The 25,425-nt window shown below is 43.5% G+C and overlaps 1 long non-coding RNA gene across 1 annotated transcript in view; it reads right to left on the minus strand.

Moving 5' to 3' along the window:
• Window positions 1–8,699: 8,699 nt before the first annotated feature.
• The window catches only part of LOC117453633 (uncharacterized), a 28,623-nt gene continuing 11,897 nt past the window's right edge, over window positions 8,700–25,425 (minus strand). Inside the window, exons 3-4 of the long non-coding RNA XR_004552916.2 lie at window positions 10,034–10,117; window positions 8,700–9,423 (exon numbers count right to left, since the gene is read on the minus strand). This is a non-coding gene — a long non-coding RNA (uncharacterized lncRNA). The remainder of the gene's footprint in view (window positions 9,424–10,033; window positions 10,118–25,425) is intronic.

Below are 25,425 nucleotides of genomic sequence, written 5' to 3' on the forward strand. Positions count from 1 at the left end.
CAAACAGACTGATAGACATAACAGAGGTGCACGCGCATGCACACATGCTGGGAAGAGAGGAAATTCCAGAGGGAACAGGTGGGAGTGTCGATAGCAATTTATCAGGATGACTTTGATCTTCCCCATGCCTCTGTCACCACTGCTGAAATGCACTAGATGGATCAGGCCGGTTTCCAATTAATCATGATGTGCATACACACGCTGAGAGTTCATAAAAGCACCAAAGTCACATATTGTATAAGCAAAGTACAATTGTAGATTGGATGGAGTGAGTGCATCGGGTTGTGTGCGCTTAGAAAACACAGAACAGCTCAAATGCATCCTTAGTTACACAATGCTGCCTGTCTTTGTGTTTCCAGACACTACCTAGAGTTCTGCACTAAGTCAAACAAATAAATAAAACAGTGGCATCTCTTTTTCTACATGAGCTGTGCACGGTGCTCTGAAGGGGGCAGTGTTGAGAAAAGGCTCCAGAGTGGATCTGAATCGTTACAAACAACACCATGGCAATGTGTCGGTGAAATGAAACAACAATCATCATTTTCAATACAGTCCCATTTAATCATTTAATGTGTGTAATTTATCATGATTTTCAACAAGATGATCTGAGATGTGAGGGAAGGAAGAAAAACATGAGGAAGGAAAAAAGGCAGACAGGAGACAGAAAGAGACATGTCTCTGGCACACACCTAGTGTCTACTGAGGACAGAAGTCAAAGCTCAAGTGTGTGTGAGTTTGTTTGTGTATATATATATATATATATGCTTTTCCTCAGGGTAACCCGAACCTTAGGGCATGAAGTAAAATGTCTTATCACAAGGAAGAATCCATATATGTGTGTGTGTGTGTGCAAATGCCAATGCTTAGATGAGTGGAGAGCCCCAAGGGCCACAAATGGAGTTTGATTGACACACATGAACATGTGCCTGTGTAACCCTCTCTGTACCAGATAAGATAAGATGGACTTTTATGAATCCCTCGTGGGGAAATTGTTTCTCTGCATTTGACCCATCCTAGTGTTAGGAGCAGTGGGCTGCCATTTTGAACAGCGCCCGGGGAGCAGTGTGGAGAACGGTGCCTTGCTCAGGGACACCTCGGTAGCACTTGGTCTTGCCAGGTCTTGAACTGGTGACCTTCCAGTTGCCAAGCCAAGTCCCTATCAACTCCACCCTTTGTACCTCCACTTCCTCTTCTCCAGCAATCTTCATCATCTACAAACTGCTCCAAAGCACTCTGTCCTTCCTCCACTTCTCTATTTCCTCCAGGTATTTTTTATTGGGAGGCGGGTGTATATTAATGAGCCCCTCGGTAATTAGCTACTTTAAAGCATCAAAAGGCATGAATGGAGGCCTGCCCATGAACAGGTTTGCACATAAACACATTGGTCCGCTCAGAGCGCTGCATGGCCAAGACATGAGCAGCAATCGAGAAAACATGCAAGGAGGAAAAAAGTTAATCGTGACGGAAACCATTTGCAGAAATTATTCATTTCCCTCCTTTTTTATGTTTTCCTTGAGCTGACTGTACACCCCTCCCTCTTCACAGTCTCCCTTTTTCACTCTCACTCTTTCCCTCTTGCACATTCCACTCTGTTTTGCATATCTCTTGCCCCCCTTGCACTATACCTCACCGCTTTTAAAATAACTCTCCTTCCCCCTCTCATTCTCCCTTTCTCTCCCTCTCTCTTTCTACCTCATTCCCGCCCTCCCCTCACTACCTGACATTGTGGCTCGATGCCCAATGAGTCACACCTCTGCTAAAATCATCAGAGATGGAAGGAGGGAGGAGGGAGCAAAAGAAAGAAATCGTCAGGGAGAGAGAAAAAGCAGGAGTGTGACAGAGAGAAAAATATAGAAAATAAAAATGGGAGGAGAGAAAGTTAGAGAGGCAGAAAGAGGGAGCCTCCGGGGAGAGAAAAGAGCATAGAGTGCGTTTAACTTTTTGACTCCAGTAGTCAGTGTGTGCTTGTCAGTAACAGTTAGCCTGTAGACAACAACACTTTCCACACACTACTTTGGCACACACATGCACGCACAAATGCACACGCACACACAGCCATACACAAACATATCCGCACAATGACATCTTGCATAAGCCCACCTGCATGCTCTGCAGGCGCGCACACACACACACACACACACACACACACACACACACACACACACACACACACACACACACACACACACACACACACACACACACACACACACACACACACACACACACAGCAATCAGACATGCACACAAACCAGAGTAGAAAGTGTGGCTGCAGCCCTGCCTCTCTACATCAGCCTCCCCCACCCTCTCCAGCTGTTGCCCTTGGATACCACACAAACACTCCCTGTTGGGCAACACAGGGAGTCAGGAGAGGACGTACATGGGTCACACACCTCCCCAAGCGCTTTGAGTTTTAAAGCAGTTGCATGTGAGGATGTGTGAGAGTGTGTTTGTGCATTTGTGTATACGTTTCAGGCGTGAGTTGCTTTTGAATAACCCGTTTCTCTTAGTTGAAATGAGCCCGTGCGCAGACGAACAAGTGGAACAGTGCTCATTGCGAAGATGTTGTCCGAAACACATAAGTGTGGGGGGTAAGGTGAAACAATGAAAGGACCTTACTAGGTGCAAAACCAACATAATACAATTGGCAGAGTACAACAGATTGAACTGGAAGGATTATGGTATGGCAGGGAAGTATTGTCTTCTACAGTAACTCCCCCTTGTCCTCTGATTTTACTCATGCCGACCCTTATCCCTGAACTGTGACCTTCGCTTGCTTGTCACAGTGGGGGCACAGGCTTTAACGAGGCTTGTGTTTTATGTAGCCTGAGGGATCGCTGCAAGCTGTGTGGATGTTGCTGTGTGCCACGTGCCTGTCATCATTCAGCAGTGTTGTTTCTGAACAGTTGTGTTCCTCAGTAAAACAAGCTCATGCTTCTGACAAACAGACTTTCTCTTTTTGATGTGGAATCGATAGGTTGGAAAGTAAATCAATCAATTATTCTATTCCCTCTTTAAGATCCCCAGGTTGGCTTATCACCACATGTCCAGATGGAAGGGAAGAAAGTTGGTTTCGTGTTTCCTTTATCTCGGGTTTTACACTGAGGGATTCGTTTTGATTTTAGGGAAACTGAAAGACTACAGCTGAAGACTCTTTAGTGCCTCTACAAATGGCACAATCTATTCTGCTTTGATGGGGTCAATCCCAACTGAAGCCCCAGGCTTAGGGAGCGGAACAGGCCTCTACCCATAGCAGTAATGTTTTTTAAAGCCATACCAGCTCATACCAAAGCTCCTTTGCCCTTTGTACAGAACACACCAGACAACCCTTGGAAGCAATCCACTGCGAAGCACATTCACAGTATTTATTTTTCTTCTTTTTACAAGTGTGGGATGGGGTCGAACAACAGTTACGGTAAAATGTGACTAATATGTCACAGACATGCTGGTGTGTTTTTTTCTGACCTACTCTTTCTTTTTTTTCTTTTTACATCCATCCTCTTCTCTCTTCTTGAAAATTCTTCTCTTCAAACCGCTGTAATTACAAACAAAAGCGCTGACTCTTCTCCAGCTGAAACAATGATAATGATGGAGAGTAGTAAGTGTGTGTGCGTGTGTGTGTCTTCATCAAAGCGGTGTTGACGTTGATGGGTGTAGAGAAATATGTGGAGGACAGAGAGGACTAACACAATCTGGGCAAGAAGCCCCACGTGTGTGTGTGTGTGTGTGTGTGTGTGTGTGTGTGTGTGTGTGTGTGTGTGTGTGTGTGTGTGTGTGTGTGTGTGTGTGTGTGTGTGTGTGTGTGTGTGTGTGTGTGTGTGTGTGTGTGTGTGTGTGTGTGTGTGTGTGTGTGTGTGTGTGTGTGTGTGTGTGTGTGTGTGTGTGTGTGTGTGTGTGTGTGTGTGTGTGTGTTGACTCCGTCTTGATAGCAACGATCCAACACACAGCTGCTCTCTGAGCTTGGCATTTAAATGAGGCAAACAGACACTTGGAGCAAATGGGATACAGACTGAGGTGGTGAAAACACAGACAGATAGAAGAGAAGCCGCCGATCCAAGAACAAGTTGCACTTTTTCTTCAGCTGTAAACAACAAAAGAGTGATGAGCATAGCGTGTGTACAACAGAGACGATTATGTGAACACACAGCTATTTTGTTGTCGTGTCTTTAGTCCTCACTCCTGACCAGAACCTGGATGTGCAGCTGAAGGTTGGATACAATACACAGAGTGTGCGTTGCATTAGTTCCAGGACATATGTATGCATGGTTGCGAGGTAGAGAACATGTACTGCCTGGTTGTGTTTGGAGCGGGCCCAGCCCAGAGGAGCTCAAAGCACTGAATGTCATCATCAGAGCTGTCGGAGAGCCAAGCAGTAATCACACCCAGATCACCTACACACTCACGCCAACTTACAACACCAGTCGCCACAGAGTGGTGTGTGTTTGTGTAAAAAAAAAAGAAGAAAGACTGATTGAGAGGGAGAACGAAAACCAACGACAAGAAGTATAAGTGCATGCAGCAAGTATGCATCCTGCGTTACCGTAAAAGTGTGTGTGCGCAGACAAGCATGTGGTCATAGTGTGAGCAGCGAGTGAAGGCTAGATGTGTGTGCTGGAGAGAAGGGTGTATTTTTCTCTCCTCTTTCTTCCTCCCTCTCTCCATGTCAGTCTTATATCCCACCCCTCTATTTTCCATTTTTACATGCAGCTCCAGATGTGAAGGCAGTGAAATATTAAATTACAGAAATGGGCTTGTTTCTGTAATTCAAAAACAACCCAGCCTCTACTCTCTTCTGACCTGACACACTTTCTCACACTTTGAAAATCACATTTCAAACTGTGTGTTACCATAGTGCCGTTAAAAAACAAAGCCCATTTAAACTGCGTATTACTTAATGAGTGTACCGGTCCTTTTTTCATAGTATTTCTTTAATGCCAGTGATTTGGTTGTGTGTTCAGACACGCGTGTTTCTTTATTGATGGACACACACACTGTATCAGTCAAGCAGCGACAACAACGGCTGCATCTTCGAGCCTAAGTGCCTCGAGGTGCGTTCCCTGTAAATGCTTATAGATGCTGCCACTGTGAAGCTAGCAGTTTAGTTTAGTTAAAAGTATAAATGGTAATGGATTATTAATTATTTTAATCATACAGGTCTTGCTAATACCAGTAGCTGAAAGGAAATACAATAGACTCAAATTATTTAATGCAAAGCAATTCCAATGAAATGGTACATATAACAAATAGTGTTATCATAACGTCTACGCTGACCTTTCATTAAGTTGCCAAAGAACTATTTCACCGAAAGGCATTTTTGACTTAGTAGGAAAAGCACAGATGTTATTAATAACTTGAATGGTTATTTGGAAGCTTTGTTAACTTGATTCATTTGTATGAGTATCTCTTTTTTTTATCATCCGCAGCTGTGGTTGCAATGCATTTGTTCCACCTAACTTAAGCTACACCTGGCTCCACACCACTGCCCACATCTGGAGAACAAATCTGACAGGTTAAACTTAAAAGCAGTATTCAAAATGTCCCAGATCAGATCAGAACATATTTATTGTTTGAGGACTGCATCATAAAAGCAATACACCTTTCAATATGAGTGAACATATATCAATGAACCAGTTTGTGTGGTCTCTGGAAAAACTGGACTCAATAAATGAGAGTAAGCTGGTCAGATCACATCACAAATATAATGATTTGTAAAGAACAGATGTAGTTGTTGTCTTCTATTTTCTGATTCCAGAATGCATTGTGACACCACAATGGCTGTTGGGTACCGTGCAGAACGTGTTCAAGTCAGCTCTCTGCACAGCCCCAAGAAGAAATTAACGTTGTTAGTGGTGACCGCTGCAACGAGATCAAATTATTGTAGTGTTTGTCTTACTTTTGCCACTGTCAGTATGCTTAACAAAAGCCATTTCTATCAGTGTTACAGAAAGTATGACTGTTCAAGTGTAGTTCAAAACATGAACAGAAGGCCCTGAAATTCAGGATGACAAATAGTGACTACAGTTTAAAATGGAGAATTAATGTTGAAGACAAATACAAGACTGCAAACACCCAGTTTTAAAATACAACTCAATTTGGACAAATGAAAGCAATCGATACATTCCATTGTGCTCTCTTTTAGAGAGAACATAAGATGACAGATCTTCAAGTCAGTGGTAGACATGTTAACAACCTACAAAAGGGAACAAATGTGTTTTTTATTTACTTGATAAAAAAGTTGGTTTGTATTGAACATGCAGTAATGACAGCCAAATATGGTATGGCCATTTAGGCAATTGACTTCATATGTTCCTTTGCTTTATGTCGTATCCCGTCAGACAACGCACTGGCATATCAGGCTGATATAACATTTGATAGCGTTACAAATCCCCAAAAGTCTATATTGCACATATTGTTCTGAAAGTGTAGCCCCCCGCTCACCTCCTCCATAAACCCGGAGCTATCCCAAGGATACTCATGACTTACTGATTGAGTGTAGACAACCTGATAGGAGTTTAGGATCACAGCAGAGTTAACACACTGTCAAATGCCATGCAATGAGCACCTCACCAGGGGACAGATGAGAGTAGCATGTGAGCGTATGCTGGGCGTGTGCATGTCTGTGCATAGTATATGAGAGGGGTGAGTGTGAAATGAGTGTGTATCTTTGTGTGTGTATACACGTCTGTTTGTGTGTGTGAGGGCTACCCTGCTCAGGGCATTGGCTGAATTGTTTCCACATGTGTCTTAACGCAGAGTTCTGGGCGGGTTTGGAGGAGAGGGGGCTGCTTTAGATGGGGGGGGGGTTCAGGTTTCATAGCACCATGCAGCACATCTGGGCTGCAAGAGCAGAATTAGATTTCCCACGACTGAAAACACACAGCCTACACACACTCACATGCATCTGCACACACCTTGATACACAAACATCTGTGATGTGTAAGCAGCAAGCATGTGCACTCCCACAGACATACAAACATGTAAACACATGCAGCCACCACACGCAGTGTACACGGCTACACAGTTCCTCATGTATGTGATGCAAGTGCTGCTAATTGTATTACGCTCTGTTGCTTTTCAACCTTGGTCTTTCTTATCCATGACAGACACACACTCTCCTCCATGCCCACACACTCTCCTCCATGCCCACACACCCCCCAACACACACACACCCCCCAACACACACACAACTTCTTCCCTGGCACAGCTGTCCCAAATGCTGCGGGCACACGGGCGTTTCACTGGCACGACACATGGAAGGAAAATCTGAATGTGTTCTCACTAATCATTCCCCTATTCCACCCAGAGAGAGAGAGAGAGAGAGAGAGAGAGATGTGAAGGATGAGGATGAACGAGTGCAGGGACTGGATGACCTGTGTAGCAGGTGGTGAAAGGTGAGGAGGCAGGAGACAATATGAGCGTCAGAGCATGTGGGATAGTGTGGGATAAAAGCAGGTTAGAGGTGAATGGGGAGAGAGAGAGAGAGAGAGAGAGAGAGAGAGAGAGAGAGAGAGAGAGAGAGAGAGAGAGAGAGAGAGAGAGAGAGAGAGAGAGAGATGGGATAAATGGGGGCATGCCAATTCCATAAATGTGTAATTGCCAGCAGGTTTATTCATGTTAAGAGAAAGAGAGCAGGAGAAAGAGAGAGCTTAAACAGTACAAAATCTGTCTGGAGACCCCAAATCGAATTTACACAACAAACAGAGAGGGGAGAGAAAAGAGGGCAAAAATGGAGGGGAAGAGAAGGGGGGGGGGGGGAAGAGAAAAGGAGAGGGAGAAAAATGCTAATTGGCTACAGTTGGGCATGTCTGGCCTGAGATGAAAGAGGAAGAGGACAGAGAACGAGGGAGCAGGAGGGACGGATGAGAGTGCAGAAAGGCGAGTGAAGGAGACAAGGAAGGACAACGCAGACTAATGGATGGATGGGTGAAAGAGTGTCATCTGTAGTGGCTGTCGGACTACTTAAGCTGTGACTTTCTTTTACCAAAAGAAAAATAACTGAATGAAAGCAAGGCCAACAGCGGAGACACTAATAATTGGCCTAATAGCCACCATCTCTGTACTTCATTCACAGCTATTCTCAAGCCGTCCCTCTCAGTACCTTAACAGTCTTTATACGACTTTTTAAAAAGAGGAAAAGTAATTAAATGTCAGTCATGCGATGGGGGTCACACATGATTGACATTTGGTCGGAAGCTTCTGTTCATCGGGCAACGTTTTGAAGTGGATGGGAGGAAAGGACGGGCTGCATGGTGTTGTATTTCACTATTCCAGTCTCATTTACACTGCAGCAGTATTTCTCCATCTGTATGCAAAGACTTTGAATGGAATCCACAAATGAGTCAGATTGGACTTTCCCAGCTGTGCAGAGGTTTGGCGTTGTCTGCTGTAATGGTGCGCGGATACTGGAACTGTTTTGTCTTGGCGAGTCCTTCCTGAAATGAAACCACTCATAACCTCAACTGCAGGGAAAAAAAGAGGCTTAAAATTCTCTTGGTCCCTAGTGCAATGTGCACCGTACTCCCTCTGTTTATGGCAGGACCCTCTCCCCCTCACTCACCTCACCCCATTTTGTCTCTCACTCGGTATATCTCTTCCATTTTGTCTCTCATCTCCTGTTCCATCACATTTTACACCTCCTCCTCCCTTCCTCCCCTGTGTTTTCACTTAAAAGTATTTCTGAATTACCCCATATCCCCCCACCAGCCACGTGTGGCGAGCAGAACCCAAATGTCACAAAGAAAACATGATACTAACCGAGTAGGTCAGTATTGAGTGTTTCTTGGGCTCGGCCAGCCTTTGGCCCCGGCTGCATGAGTACGTGTGTTGTGGTTGAACCAAAGGTAGTGATATTCTTAAAAAGTCTCTCCCCCAGTCTTTCTCCCTCTGTAACGCAGACCTATGTCTCCAGGCTGATGCAGCATCTGTGCTTTGTTAAACATATTACAGTTACGCAAGAATCTGGGGCAAAGAACAACAACACTTGCTAAATATTTTGTTTATTGACGTTAAAACTGCGTTCAATTGCAGTCATGAATCCTGCTTGAGAACCCTTCACTCTGATTAATCATGAAAACAAAGCAGCCTTTAAAAGGAAAATAAACCCAGAGCAGGCCACTGGTGAAGAGATCGCCTTTGCTGTGTACCTGACCAGGTTTAGAACCGGGCCAGAGGGTGCTGTTCTGTGGGGGATCTGTTTGCAGTCTGCTCTGTGTGTGTTTCTGTGTTAAGCTTGGTTTAGCCCGTCTCCCATTTACAAACATTTAAGGCCCCGCTGCTGCACTGTTTCATTTTTCATTTAGTCGCAGCCCAAGGCCATGTCCCGGATTGGAGACTGCTACACAGCACACCACTGCACCGAGCCGCTTCCCCTCCTCATCGTCTGGTCTGGTCTGAGGAGATGAGGACCTGCCGGTGACCCCTAGCCTGCAACACACACACTCACATTCTTGCACATTTCTATATGCACGCTCACACACACACAAACCTAAGCAGAGTGCAGACATATTTCTGCTCATGCACACACACACAAAAGCAAGCCAAGAAAACACAGACAGATAAGCAGACAGGACACACACACACACACACACACACACACACACACACACACACACACACACACACACACACACACACAACATGCGGAACAAGCCGCCTAATTCCACTAATACGAAAGAAATCAGACAGGTATGACACAGCAGCCACTACAAACACAAAGAGACTACACACACCCTAGTGCACAGTTATGTGTTTAGGAACATTTAACTAACATAGGTAGGGACACAATGAAACACCTGATAGTCACTCACTGTGTAGTCCAGTGAACACACACAACTACACACAAACATACATTAATAAACATGCACAGATGCATGACCACCAACATTGAACTCACTCACACCAAAATAGAAATATGTACACACACACACACACACACACACACACACACACACACACACACACACACACACACACACACACACACAAACACTCACACACATAGAGTAGGTAGAATTGTGTGCACACAAACACACACCTGTGGTTTCAGGCCAGCACACAGAACTCTTTAGTCCTCCAGCTGTCTGTCCCACTTAAAGTGAGCGCTGCTTGTGAAGAGGACCTGACAGACAGAGAAAACACACACACACACACACACACACACACACACACACACACACACACACACACACACACACACACACACTGTGATGAGTACACGGCTGGAGCAGAAGACCTGAGTAAGCTGAATTCCCCCCTGCTCCCCTTTCCTATTTTCCATCTGCCTCAGCGTAGAAGAACCTGTGTGGGGAAAAATAATGCCCACCATACACACGCCACGCTTCACTTTCTCTACTCACTGTGACACTCTTTTAAACACACACATGCACACGCACACACATTGCTAATCCGCTCTGTCAATCTCTACAGTTTCCTTCTGCTTTCTATTGGCTTTTCTTTCCATGAAGCCTCTCAGTATTCTGCCTTCAATTTCCTCAACTGCCGCCTTATCTCTTATCTCCTCCATCTCTCCACCTCCCTCCCTCCATCCCTTGTCGTTTCTGTGGTGCTGTGTGGTTGACCAACAGCCAGGGAGAGACAAGTGCAGGAGCGCTGGCCAAACTTGCCTGCCTCTCCGCCCAAATTACATGGGACAGTCCCAATTACCCTGTGGCCAACCAAAGCATTTCCTGGGTTAGTGCTGGTGACGCGTGGCCCCCCTTTGCTGTGGTTACAGGGGGTGTCATTAGACGCTTGTTTTACTGTAACCCCAAGAACGTGCCCGCCGGCCGCATCCACGCCACGGGAAGCACGACTGCAACGTTCCAATAACTCTTGCGAGCCTGATGGATGACAAATGGTAGAATGTTTGGGGTAACGCTGGAGCTTGTAGTAAATTCCTGCTGGCCAATAGGGAGATGCAATGGGAACATTGCAGGGAAAATAAGAAACTCGAGACAAGCTGCCATGACTTCTGGGAAGCTAATGATTGTGAGCTGTGATTTTGTGTAGGATTCAAAACACTGGGATTGACTAAGAAGAGGCTATTAGGCAGGTTATCACTAATTATATGCAGGTGGGAAGCACAGATGTTGAGCAATGAATCATACATTCGGAGAAGTGTGTTTATGACAGCAATGATGGCGAGAAATGTGACTAAACAAGTTACAGTAAAGTATACAGCTGTAGGGATACACATGATGGTAACATGAAGAAGGGAGAGAATGGTTAAAGAGAAAGACAAGTGATCAAAAACTCAGCAGCTAAAGGATGTTTAATTCAGACTGACGCACAGAACGGGATGAAAGCAATCCTTACCTCTTGCAGGCCACTCTTTTGCCTTTTTAGTGGCAACAATGTGGCCACCCGAGGAAAGGTTTGGCCTACATTGAGCTAAAAAGCATCTGCATTTCATTACTGATATGTTATGATCCACGAAAGTTAGGCATGACAAGATGAATAAATGATTTGATGAGTACATCTTTTTTTTGTAGACTTCATAATGAGATTTTTACAACCTGACTTTTCTAGCTTTTTAATTAAATTAAGTATTCACTTTGCATATTCATTTTTTTTATTGAAAATAAAGCTCCAGCTTATAAACTAGGAAATTAACTCCACCTCAACCAGCTAAAGCATTACATGCTTGTATATCCATCTAGAAAAGTGCATTAAGTAAAAAGATCCCCACGAGGTGAAATCTGGACAGGAACACTAATCCTTAGTGTAAACAACGTTTTAAACTGAAGCACTTGTTGAGCACTTGTTGAGCACTTGTTGAGCCCCCCCTCCCCGAAGTGTGAAGAAGGTTCTGGAACTGTACTTTTGATACATTACGTTTAACATTAATAGTGAATTTGAGTACCTCTTCCACAACTGCACAGACGGTACAGCATGTCGTTAACATATAAGAACATAGAACTAACTAACTTAGAAGAGTGAGAAGGGGAAGGAGAGAAAGCGATGGATTTCATGCAGGAAAGAAAGGGAAAGAGTAAGTGACTGACACACAGAGCGGGGATGAGGGGTGCCTGGCGAGAGACAGAGTGAGGTAATGGATGAGAGGAGAGAGGGATTAGCTGAGTGACAGAGATGAAGGGATGCTCTCTGGTGTCACCCGTCCTCACTCTCACTCCGTCTATCATTCATCAGGAGCATCATGGGGCTCCAGTGTGTGTGTGTGTGTGTGTGTGTGTGTGTGTGTGTGTGTGTGTGTGTGTGTGTGTGTGTGTGTGTGTGTGTGTGTGTGTGTGTGTGTGTGTGTGTGTGTGTGTGTGTGTGTGTGTGTGTGTGTGTGTATGCGTGTGCGTGCGCCAGCTGTGCACAAGTGCATGTGTGTAATCAATTTGTTTGCATACATTTCAAACTCTGTTTATGTGTGTACTCTATTTATTAATATTCCTTCCGTCAATCCTTCAATATTAATGTGTGCCATGTGTCTGTGTCCAAAGTGCATGTTTTAAAGACATACAGAATGCTATGTATGTGTTTTGTATGTGTGCGTCTACATCATGCGTCTCCTTCTAGTTGCCCATCTGGTGCTGCTATGCTGTGCTGCTCAGCCAGCTCTCTAATAGCTCCAATAAGCCTGTGGTTTGCTGCCTCATACACACATGCACACATACATACACCAATATGTACACACTGGTGGATGAATACACACACACACATACTTACACAGTGTTAACACAAACCTTTATACACATGCTCCTCTCGCTACTATTCTTCTTCCAAGAGAAAGAGGCCGAAAAATGACCATTTATTTACTTTAAGCTCTGGGGCTGTGGCAAGACAGGCTTTTCTTCAGAACCAGAAAGACAAGAGAGAAAAGAGGGAGTAGGAAGGCAAAGGGTAGGAGAACAACAGAAGAGGACAGAGGGAGGAGCGGTGGACTAACAAGAAAAGAATGAGCCAGAAGGAGTTACAGGTTGAGGGAGAGGGAGAGAGTTCACTGGGGGATGTGGAGTAGCGAGCTGTGGTTTGGTCCGCTGCAGCGGTTGGTTGTGTTACAGTCTGGCTGTGGCTTGTGTGGGTTAGGCTGAAACGAGCAGGCAAACAAACCCGGGCAAGAAAGTAGCTGAAATGCACTTGAAAACACACATTACAAGTGCTTAATAAACCTATCTCACAAGTTATATTCATCCATGTTGAGGTTTGGAAAGTGTCTGATGAGACAAATTATGGTTCACCTCATGCATTTCAAATATTTTGTGTGTGTTTATGTTTTTCCAGGTCTGCTGGAGGGAGCCCTGCCCTGCCTGGCCCGTCTGCTGGTGCTCCGATCAGTAGCTGAGTGTCTTTCCAGCTAGCAGAGCCACCCTGGGTCCAGTTCCAACTAACTGAGAACTTATTGACATGCGGGGGGAAAGTACACCTTTTCAAAGATGTCTTATAAGTCATTTCTACCCAGAGAAATATTTCTACACATGTAAACAGGACAAATTGTCAACTTAGCTTTGACGTGATTCCTCTGGATGTGGTGGATTATGCTCAGATTCAAAGCCAGGTTGTTCCAGTTTATCCAACAAAACAGGTCTCTCTTTAACTAGATGTTTATTTGAATCCCCTTGGGAAAAGTCAGATGTTGCCAGAGTACACAGACCTAATGTGGTTTGGGGAGTTTACCTCAGAGCGCAGACTACAGGTGCTTGTAGGAGTGTGCTGCACTGCTCTGGAGATAAGATGCTGAGATGGGAGGCTAGCATGTGTTCCCCAAACCCTCAGCAATATGTCCCGAGTCAGCACGGAGATACAGACCACCAGATTGAGTGACACACACACACACACACACACACACACACACACACACACACACACACACGCACGCACGCACGCACGCACGCACACACACACACACACACACACACACACGTTATCACTCCCATCCCGTCACATATTGACGGACGGTCAGGGCCCCTCCCCGTCGCTATAGTACGTACAGGGTACCCCTTGCCCGTCAGGCTTCTACGGGCAGGGCGTCCCATAGACCTTCATAGACCACATGATCAACAACAATGGCCGACCTTCGTGTTATTCTCGGTGGAAAATGCCTATTTTAAGGTTCATTTGGCCATTAAAATACGTTTTGATGTTATTTTATGCGAGAAATTAGTTTTTATTTCTGATTATTTGTGCAGTACATGTACATGATGTTTAGTTTGCTAGTTATGACGAAGATTACTTCATGAATGTGTACACATGGTTGCTAACGTTTTTTTGGTGGAAATGTGTTTTTTCACAGCAGTCACCCTCTGTACTTGGACTTATTGGGAGAATCTAAAAGCAAGAACATCCCAAATATTCATTTAGGTCTTTATTTTAGACCTTTAGTGTTGCCGTCTGTGAGGAAAATATACGGGGCTCAGAGCCTCGTATTTTTAAAATCTTTTTTTCCTTCTAATTTGTTATTCTTTTCAAAATAACACACTGTTATTTACTCACCAATAACACACAATTATCCTTGCTTTTATTTATTGGTTTAATTCCATAATCTCGTTCTTTTTTGGCGTTCGTCAGGAACTGAATTTCAAAATAAAAATAACCGCAAACAGACGTAGGCATTTCGAGCGATTACCCAAGATCCTCAGCTACGCTGATTGGATGTTTTAGCCGCAATGCATGCTGGGATTTGGTGTTTATATTATATGAAATCCAGAAAACATTTTAAAAGAATAAAAGAATACTTAATTCCGAGTGCTCTTGCTTTTCTCTTTGAAAGTCATCACATAACGGCATTGTAATACACGGTTCGGCTGCATTAAATATTACAGATCTGCCGTAGTTCTTTATTTATAGAGCCCTGATGAGAAGACCTTTGGAAAAACTGAAGAAATGCCGCCGAAACTGAATACTTGACGTGGATCATAAATATATCAACAATTAAAAAACATCTTCAATTTCTCTTCACACAATACGTCTCCTTGGAGTATCAACACTAATTCGGCTGACTTTTACATTTGATATAATTCATAGATAGGTTATATTTACACCATAACGGTGCACAGCTGATATAAAAGGACTTGTAGTTTTTAAAGATATTACTGATTTGAATTGGATTGAATTTTGAATGTAAGAATGTAAATACTGAGTCTGAAATAGTATAGCAATATGCTGTAAAATTATGTGAAAGCATTAATAAAACTACACATCTTCAGATGTTGTACATACAAGTGTCTTACACTAATAATACAAAGTTATTATGGCTGTGTGTACCTTGTGTGCACCGCCTAGTGGTTAAAGCATGTTATTGAATTATCGTTTTTATGTGTTATATTTGATTAAAAAAATATTAAGAGTACATATACTTTCATAGGGGGAAAGTAGAAGGTCTGTGATAGAAATATAGAATATAAAAAATCAAGAAGATACTGTAAGTGAACTCTACAATAAAACAGTTTAGTGCTGGATGTACAAAGATATTAATAGGAGGAGGTGCAAAACAGAAAAACGAATTAACCTTTATTTAAACATTAAATAACAGATTAAGGTCTTCTTTTAAACAAGAAAAAAACGTTGGGGGTATCTATCTACAGATAAATATTGAGCCTGACAAAGTACTTAACGTCTAATATATTGCTTTCCTGCAATGTTAACTATGTTGAAGCACTTATTTTAACTGATATTATACATATGAATTATACTCTTATGTATGTAGATAGAATAAGAAATGTGCAGAATATGACAGTTTAATGGTGGAGGTACACACATATTGATAGATGTCTTGTAATGCACTATTGAGGAACCTGTGACCCAAGTTTTTCATTCATTGCATAACTACACCGTAGTTGTGTATGATATGTCAATAAACCTTTGAAAATCTTGAAATCTTGAAAGGGATGTGCAAAATAGCCATAATATACAGTCTTTAATTAACTATTAGTAGAGAATAACGAGTAGTGAATATACTTTATTACTCGTTTTCCATTAATGTCAATTGCAGATACATGTTTAGTCTTCTCAAGCACCAACTATCTCTCCTGATTGTTGGCACTTGACAATCACCTTCCCTGAATTTTACTCAGGTGTAACTAAAGTCTGATTTAAGGGTTGTTTATATTTCACATCATTAATCAGAATCTGCAAAGTAACTCAAATAAGTGTAGTGGAGTAAAAATACCAGGTTAACCTCTGAATTGTAGTGGAGTAGAATTACAAAGTATCAATGAGCTGTCATGTGGGTATATATTGATGCTGCGCATTATGGACAGCGATTTTCACCCATTTATTAATTATATGTATTACATTTGATAACACCAATGTGTTTAATACTGGCAACTTCTAATTGTGGGAAACACGAAAACGTTCAGTAGAGACGTCCCATAGAACATTTTGCGAAACACAATAGTGTAGTGTGTAGTGTGTAGTTCTGGGGGGGCGTTCCATTCCAGTTTTGGATAGTCTGGCGTGGTTTCGTTCCATTGCAAACAGCTGTTTGACGCTGCGTAACCTTGGCGCACTGCCACTCCAACATCCAATCCCAGACCTTGAAGAGTAATCACGGGGACTGTAGTCCTAAACGATAGCTGGGGATTATGGGTAGTGTAGTGTCTTCGGTCATCCTAAACTCAAAAATGTTGACAATCGCAATGATGCTCGAAATGTCCCTTATAGGCCTACGTCTGTTTCTGGTTATTTTTATTTTGAAATTCAGTTCCTGACGGACACCAAAAAAGTCCGAGATTATGGAATTAAACCAATAAATAAAAGCAAGGATAATTGTGTGTTATTGGTGAGTAAATAACAGTGTGTTATTTTGAAAAGAATAACAAATTAGAAGGAAAAAAAGATTTTAAAAATACGAGGCTCTGAGCCCCGTGTATTTTCCTCACAGACGGCAACACTAAAGGTCTAAAATAAAGACCTAAATGAATATTTGGGATGTTTTTGCCTTTAGATTCTCCCAATAAGTCCAAGTACAGAGGGTGACTTTGCTGTGAAAAAACACATTTCCACCAAAAAAACGTTAGCATTCATGAAGTAATCTTCGTCATAACTAGCAAACTAAACATCATGTACATGTACTGCACAAATAATCAGAAATAAAAACTCATTACTCGCATAAAATGACATCAAAACGCATTTTAATGGCCAAATGAACCTTAAAATAGGCATTATGAAGGTCTATGGGACGCCCTGCCCGTAGAAGCCTGATGGGCAAGGGGTACCCTGTACGTAATATAGCGACGGGGAGGGGCCCTGACCGTCCGTCAATATATGACGGGATAGGAGTGAGAACGTGTTGCACACACACACACACACACACACACACACACACACACACACACACACACACACACACACACACACACACACACACACACACACACACACACACACACACACACACACACACACACACACACACACACACACACACACACTTCTTTCTCTGAAGGCCAAGGTTGCCACAGTTACCTGCTCTCTCTTTCTGTTCCTTATTCCGTCTTTTTGATCCCTCTCTCTCGCTCACTCCCTTTCTCATCCTCTGTTAATCTGTTCCAGAGCATTGTGATCACATGGAAAAAAACATAGCAAGTGCACATATTTCCCCCTTAGCCAAGAGTGAAAAAAAAAACACACACACACAGGGGTGGGTGGGATGTAGGGGAAGGAGTGGGGTGTATGATGGGGTGAAAAAAAAGGCGAAATAAACTGTTTATTCAAAGGCAGCGCTGAGCCCTTTTGTTGTGGTGGGGACCTGTCTTTTATTAGCAGCCTGAAAAGCCTTCAAAGGCTGGAAAGACAGAGGACATGCCAACAGACGAGTGTATACAAGGCAGAGGAGAGAGGAGGGGAGGGGGAGATGGGAGAGAAAGGGGGGACGGGAAGGGGACAGGGCAAAAAGGTTTAGAAAGGAGGCAAACGAATAGGGTCTGGGGACATGAATGGATAGAAAGGTCTTGGGGGTGGGGGGTGGAGGAGATGATGGAGGCTTGAGAACTGAGATTGTGCCACTGGCAGTGAGGACACAGAGAGAAGGCCAGTGCAGAAGGAAAAGGGGGGTGCTGGGACCGTTCCAGATGGACCATAGTATGGGGAAACTGTTCAGAACTGTTCTCATATGTTTGCAGCTTTTAACTGGCAGGACTTTCACAGAGTCTTGTAACTGATTTTGTCAGTGTGTGTGCATGTGTGTTTGTTGGGGAGGTTAAGAGGAGAATGATGTTTTATATCAGACCTTGATAGTTAAAAAAGAGTTCTGGCAAAGATTATTTAGTGTATGTGTGTGTGTGTGTGTGTGTGTGTGTGTGTGTGTGTGTGTGTGTGTGTGTGTGTGTGTGTGTGTGTGTGTGTGTGTGTGTGTGTGTGTGTGTGTGTGTGTGTGTGTGTGTGTGTGTGTGTGTGTGTGTGTGTGTGTGTGTGTGTGTGTGTGTGTGTGTGTGTGTGTGTGTGTGTGTGTGTGTGTGTGTGTGTGTGTGTCTGTGTATCTGCACACAGTTAAGAGTGTGTTTGTCGGCGTGCTGTGTGGTAGGTGTTGTACATGTGTGGGGGAGATGGGTGTATTTGGGGATAGGTTGGAGAGGCAAAGGAGACATTCCCTCATTGCGTAACTTCATATCTCTTATCTCTGCTCTCAAAGCAAACTGTCAATGCTGCGTTCCCATCTCTCCTTCTCTATTTTTTTTATCTCCCTTTCTTTTCTCTCTCTCTTTCTAAATCAAGTCTTCAGGGGCCGAACCTTTGTGCTTTCCTCCCCTCTCATCCCGCTTTCCATCTCATCTACTAAGTATTGACGCTGTTTGTCTACTTTGGAAAAGTGCTGTTAAAGTGATCCACTATGATCCAAGTGTTTGTGTGCACTGCAAAAACGCTGATGGTATGAACCATACGTGTGTGCATAATGCGTGCAACCTATTTGAGTGTGTTGTGTGTATGCGTGCGCTCTGTGCACAGTGACCGCTCTTGAAGCCGAATCAAAGTGCTCTGCTTTCAATAAGAGTCACAATCAGCAAAGTGGCAGCAAGCAATGACATCACTGCAGCTGGGTCCCCAGCTGGAGCACAGAAAGGACTTTGGCGTGTGTGTGTGTGCGTGCGTGTGTGCGTGTGTGTCAAAGACCAGCATATGCATAGTTTATTTGTAATACGCATGCTTTATGCAGTTCCTAAACTCTGTGGCGGTGCAAAACGCAAGCAGGTCCGTGTCAATGAAGAACCTTTGTGTGTGTGTGTGTGTGTGTGTGTGTGTGATGGCTCGTAGTGTAAGTGAGATTTCCAACCTCAGTCGTCCCCATCAGTCTCTCTGCACATTATGTGCCGTGTTTCTATTGGAGCAGACAGTGCTGCGGTGAGAAAAACAACAGGAATTTCATCTGTCATTGATTAAGCCCATTAACGGTGGTGTCTGATGTCTTTTACACTCATTCCACACACACCGACATACAGCTGCACTCACAAACACACTGAGTTGCATACACTCACACAAACACACACCCTGACTCCCCACGCACTGCGTTGCTACCAAGACTACCATACAGTAACGGACAAACCGTGGAATATCATCAAGATCCACACCATTTGTGTGCGTGTGTTTGTGTGTGTTCATGTGTATGTGTGTGTGTGTGTGTGTGTGTGTGTGTGTGTGTGTGTGTGTGTGTGTGTGTGTGTGTGTGTGTGTGTGTGTGTGTGTGTGTGTGTGTGTGTGTGTGTGTGTGTGTGTGTGTGTGTGTGTGTGTGTGTGTGTGTGTGTGTGTGTGTGTGTGTGTGTGTGTGTGTGTGTGTTGGATGTGAATGGATTTTCACACGCTAAGTCATGCAAGCCGGAAAATACTGATCATAAACTTCCAACCAGCATTAGCAATCAACAACCCCACAGAGAGCCAACACACACACACACACACACACACACACACAAACTGCTGCAGCGCTACAGGCTACTGAACGCACAAGCTGACGTGATCCACACACACTGACATTGTAAACTGCCATTGAACAAACCGTACTTTCAAATACACTAACACACACACACACACACACACACACACACACACACACACACACACACACACACACACCCTAAAAACTCACTGCTACTGAGCGTGCCAGGCTACCAGACACTTCAAACTCACGAAACAAACGTCTGAGGTTGTCCCTCTGGTATTTACCTCTCCTCCACTGTCACGTTATTAGCCAGCCTCACTACTTTGTACAGGCATTGTGATTTTAGAAAAAAGAGCTCAAGTGCTAAGATGTCCCTACAAAGACACGGTCAACATCTGAGTCTCACTGCAGATTGAGAACACAGCTGGAAATCGTCACGTATCAGAGATCTGAGCGCCTTAAGCATTGATGTAGACAACGCAAATTTGTCACAGAAATCAGTGTCATCAAATTGTTAAAACAACTTCTCTGCCTAACATAATCCTAACATTAAAACTATTATACTGTGGTGCAAGCAAATATAGTTTTACAACAAAAAGGACACTAAAAGTCAATTGCTATAGATATAACCATGAAATATACATTACATGTTAGACACTTTTATCCAAAGCAACTTACAGACTCAGTCCTGTGGACAATCCCCACAGGAGACATTTGGGGTGAAGTGTCTCAGGGACACAACGACATGCTGACTGCAGTGGGGTTTGAACCCTGATCCGGACACCAACGCACTAGGCCACTGCGCCACAGCCTCCCTGTACATATATACACAGTTGTTACTTACATTCAAGCCATCATTTTTACATGTGTTTTAATTGAGTTGAAGTATTGGGGTCAAAGGTGTCTCCCCTTAACTCAAGTCCACTTAAGTCTGGGAATTCAGTCCTCATCATAAATGAGGACTGAGATTGTGCCACTGGCATTAGTTCCTGTCGCTGTTCCGCTGTGTTGTCACTTAATGACATATCCATGCTGAGCCAACTCCGTCCATTTAAGAACAACCGTGAGATGAGGTTGAAAACACTTCTTTAATGCTCAATTGGTTTATTTGAGCGATCACTTGTCAATGTATGGAAAATGTCAATTCTCAGTTGTATAGGAATGTTAATAAAACCATGAAGTTCAAGCAGAGAAGTAGCTTCTCAAATGTAATTCTAAGGCTTTAGAAAATGTCTGGCATTGCACAAAGAAAAGGAATTTAGATGATTTCTATTTTCAATGTTATATCCAGTATGTTTGTTCGAGTATTTATAGCCTCTGAACTTTCCTTTTACTGCAGTCAGCGATGTTCTCACCAGATCATTTTTGGTCCAAAATAGTTTCTTATAATACAAATAATTTACCCCCTCTGAGATGAATACAGGACACTTAGAAGAAGAGAGTAATTTAACCAAATGGTTGTCTCCCAGCTGTCATTCCTTCAAGGGAGTTATGACAAGATATAAAAATAGAGCTTAAAAAAAAGCTATCCGACTTTAAGATTCAAACCAGCCAAGCCAGAAATGATTATCTGTATCATAGAAATACAAATGTCTTTACAAGTGCTCCAGCTGGTTATCTCCAATCTGGTCCTCTGATGTCACACTAACACACTACAAGACACAACAACACAATACATTGCAAACAACGTAGCAGGTGGCGGATATGCTGTTGTTTTCTTGGTAAAGTAGAGCTTTACAACATGTTAAAAAAATGCTTACGGCCACTACTTAAATGTGTTTAAATGTGTGGGACGATTAGTCCACGGTACTTGATGTGTTATTTTCCAACTTGGCTTTTGAATCGAATAGATATGATGTTTGTCATTTGAAGTCGCTATGATTGTCTCCTAGTAGTGAAAAATAATGAATTAAGTACTTTGGTAATATATGTTAAACAATTTGGATTCATGAGCAACCTCTTTATATAAATAAATAATAATGTTTTCACCATAAACCAGTTAGGTTTTTTTACAATAGTTATTTACGTGGGTAGAGTTTTAATATAATCCATATCAATGATTCTGCACAGAGTAGGTTATCCAGAGCTGAAGACAAAGCATACGGCGGAACAGGAGAGTAAAGTGAAGCCAACAGCAGAGACCCGGGGGAACAGTGATGAGGGACGGCTACCAGAGACACCCGACAACTCACATGGATGTGCACAGCAACCCACACACCGGTGCACATGGGCCTAAGCACACATGATTGCACACATATACAGATACACAGACCAGTAAAAGGCAGGCATGCAAACCATAGACTGCATATATAAAGGACAACACACACACTGGGCCTTGCTCACAAGTACCTTCACACAGTAAACATACATCACACCTGTAGTGCACATGTATACACATATTTCCTTAACACATCATGCATGCTTGTAATCATGAACCCTTTCTTATCTGTAATTTTCCTCCCGTCTTTCTGCCTCCATCTCCTTCCTTCTTCTATTAAATTCCAGAGATCCGTCACATTCCATGTTTCCATCACAGGAGACAGCCCCACGGCCCTGCTGCTCTCCTGAAGTCCAACACTCTGTCCAACTCCCCACTCTGACTCCAGAAGACTGCCGTGTGCTTAAATCTAGCTCTTTCTAAAGCACTTTACTTTCCCACTGATTGTCACTTCCCATATATCACTGTCATTCAGCCTGTCTGTCGGGGGTCTGGGGAAACAGCTAGGGGTGACTGAGCAGAGGTGTCATCAAATTCCTATCTGAAACAGATTCGGTTGCTCTCACACACCCCAAACACACACACACACACACACACACACACACACACACACACACACACACACACACACACACACACACACACACACACACACACACACACACACACACACACACACACACACACACACACACACACACACACACACACATGCAAACACATATATTTTACCTATAAGTCTGAATGACAAAGGGCAGTGGGGAAAAGCAGGTGGGTTTACATGGAGTGAGAGGTTGAATAGAAAAAGGGAGGAAGTGACAGAAGCCAACAGAGAGAGTGTTAGCGAGGGGGAAAGAGCGTGAGAGAAAGAGAAAGAATGAGAAGTAAAGGGAGAATAAAACAACAGGCAAAGTGGGAGAGAAAAGGAGAGGGAGAAAGCCTCCGGAGTGCTTTTTCGCTCCAACGGGACAAAAGGTTACAGCATGACGGGGGTAGGTGTCAGGTGATGTGTGACAAGTCCAAATTAAAGATGACATAATGGTGGGGGCCCGGATGAGGTCCAAACTGAGACTGAGGGTGGGGGCCGACCGTGGCAACCGAGTCGATCTGGGCCATGCTGGGCTGGGTTAGGCTGGGGCTGGGCAGCAGGGGGCTACCCTGCAGGCTCCTCCATATGGAACGCGTTAGCCTAGCGATTGCTAATGAAATGCAGGCTGACGTCAGGCAGACACCCACCTATTGTTTTGCTGCTTAATTTGTTCTAATATTTGTCTTACAAAAGAGGATTTTGCCAGGACAGAGGAAGAATACAAGGCTACAGCTGCAGATGAACAGAGGGCAATGGGTATTACAGTAAGAGCCAATTGTTCAGGCAACAAATTGGGTTTGAGCATTCCCAGAAAATATATAGAAAGGTTAAGGGACTTAGCATAAGTGCTAACACAAAAAGGGCCTGGGCCTCAGCTGTCTAAGTGGGAGGTATAGTGACCCCAGGACATTCATGGGTGGGTGCGCTGGAAAGGGAGGGACTGCTGTAAGAGGATATGAGAATGTGTTAATTGCATATGGAAGTTTATAGCATAAACAAACATTTCTGCACTACTGACAACAACATGTGTTAGGAATGCACCGTTCAGGCTACTCCTGCAGCTGCCTAACTGTTTTATGCATCCTCATTCACACTCTTTCCATAAGTGTTATTTCTTATAATCCCTCCCTTTTCCTCTACTTCAAACCCATTCACCCAGTTTCCAAGATTCAGAGAATCTTCCTAAAATAGGTTTATTAGAGCATGTTTAAGAATGCTTTTGTTATTCCAAAAGGAGTTGTGCTGTAATTGACCACCACCTGGGCATCTGGCAGAAGTCACAGCGAGCTGGAAAGAAGGGGATTCAGAGGAAGGAGCTGTGGATGGAAAGAATGAAAGAAACGACTAAACAGAGATGAACAAATAAGGACCAAGGAAGGAGCCGAGATTAATGAAAGTGGGGGGGGTCAATGATGGAAAGCGTGTGTTTCCATCATTCTCCCTTTCTCTCTGTCTCTCGCTCTCCCACTCTGACATGTCAATTCGACAGTTCTTTATTGGCGTGAGTAATGATGGCAGGTTTTGCCAGGGTAATTACATAGCACATTAAAGGGTTTCATAAACATTACAGTTCCTCCTCTGCCCGGTGGCAAGGCTAAAGGGGAAGGGAGAGGGGGGGGAAAGAGAGTGAGAGAAATGGAGACAGTCAAAGGGAGCAGAAGCTACACAAAGGAGAGAGGAGAGGATGGAAGAGTAAAGGGCACTTAGTGGTGAGGAGGGGGAGTTAGGGAGGAGTATGGAAGTGATGAACAGAAAAGACGACAGGAGTGAAGGTTACTGTGAGCATGAAACAGGACGAAAGAAAACGACATGCTGGAGCCACAGCACAGGATAACTTTCTCTCACACACACTCAGATACACTTGCAGACGTGGAATACACGCCTACACAACTTTGTGCATGCCCTTGTTGACGAAATGGTTGCATACACTCGTAACCACGATAGCCACAGAATCTCCACACTGAGCTGTGCAGAGTCTGTCACTGAGGGTCATGACACTCGCTCAACCAAACACACACAACCACGAGGACCATCATTAAACACACATCCACCAAGTTGTTGAGCATTGCATATTGATGTCCAACCTCATTGGTCAAAAGCAATTAGCTCTTTCTCTACACCCCCAACCTGCCAATCAGATATCATGCACATCCACATCACACGGGACTGTGTGTGTTCTCCCCATATTGTGGCAGACTTATCTTTTGTATCTATGTATGAATCTTTTTGATAGAGAAATATATAATCTAACATAATCTGAAAACATCTATCCAATGCAAGTGGGCATCACCTGTCTTTAGAAGGACTTTTATGAAACTGGGAAATTAGGATAGAGGTTGAAAGGAATGTTAAACAGCTGCTAAGAATAATGCTCACATTAAAAACATTATATTTTAAAACTGATGTGATTGCATGTTGTTTTGCTGAATTAACCAGGAGTATGCTAAAAGTGGGGACATTTGCGGCACATTTCAAGTGATCAGGTTTAGGAAGTTTTAAAGAAAAAGCTGTCTGAGCAAAATATGTTTTTCAAATCGTACAATTGCACTTTAAGTCAAACAAATATGCAGATGGTGTCTGCTGTTGTTGACATTAATGTTGGTCTTTGAGATGATCAGAGGTCCTTACATAGTTGGCTGCTGCATGAGGTTCAGTGATGCTGATTTATGATCCAGGTGCACGAAGATGGCTCCTTCCCAGTTTGATGTCTTTATGTTTCTTTTATGTACCACTTCATCAATGCAAAGTGTCCTATAGCTTCAACAAGCGGCCATGCCAGATGGCGCAGAGGTGAAGATGAGACA

This window comes from Pseudochaenichthys georgianus, chromosome 10, assembly GCF_902827115.2.
Source record: "Pseudochaenichthys georgianus chromosome 10, fPseGeo1.2, whole genome shotgun sequence".
In the NCBI taxonomy this organism is placed as follows: Eukaryota; Metazoa; Chordata; class Actinopteri; order Perciformes; family Channichthyidae; genus Pseudochaenichthys; species Pseudochaenichthys georgianus.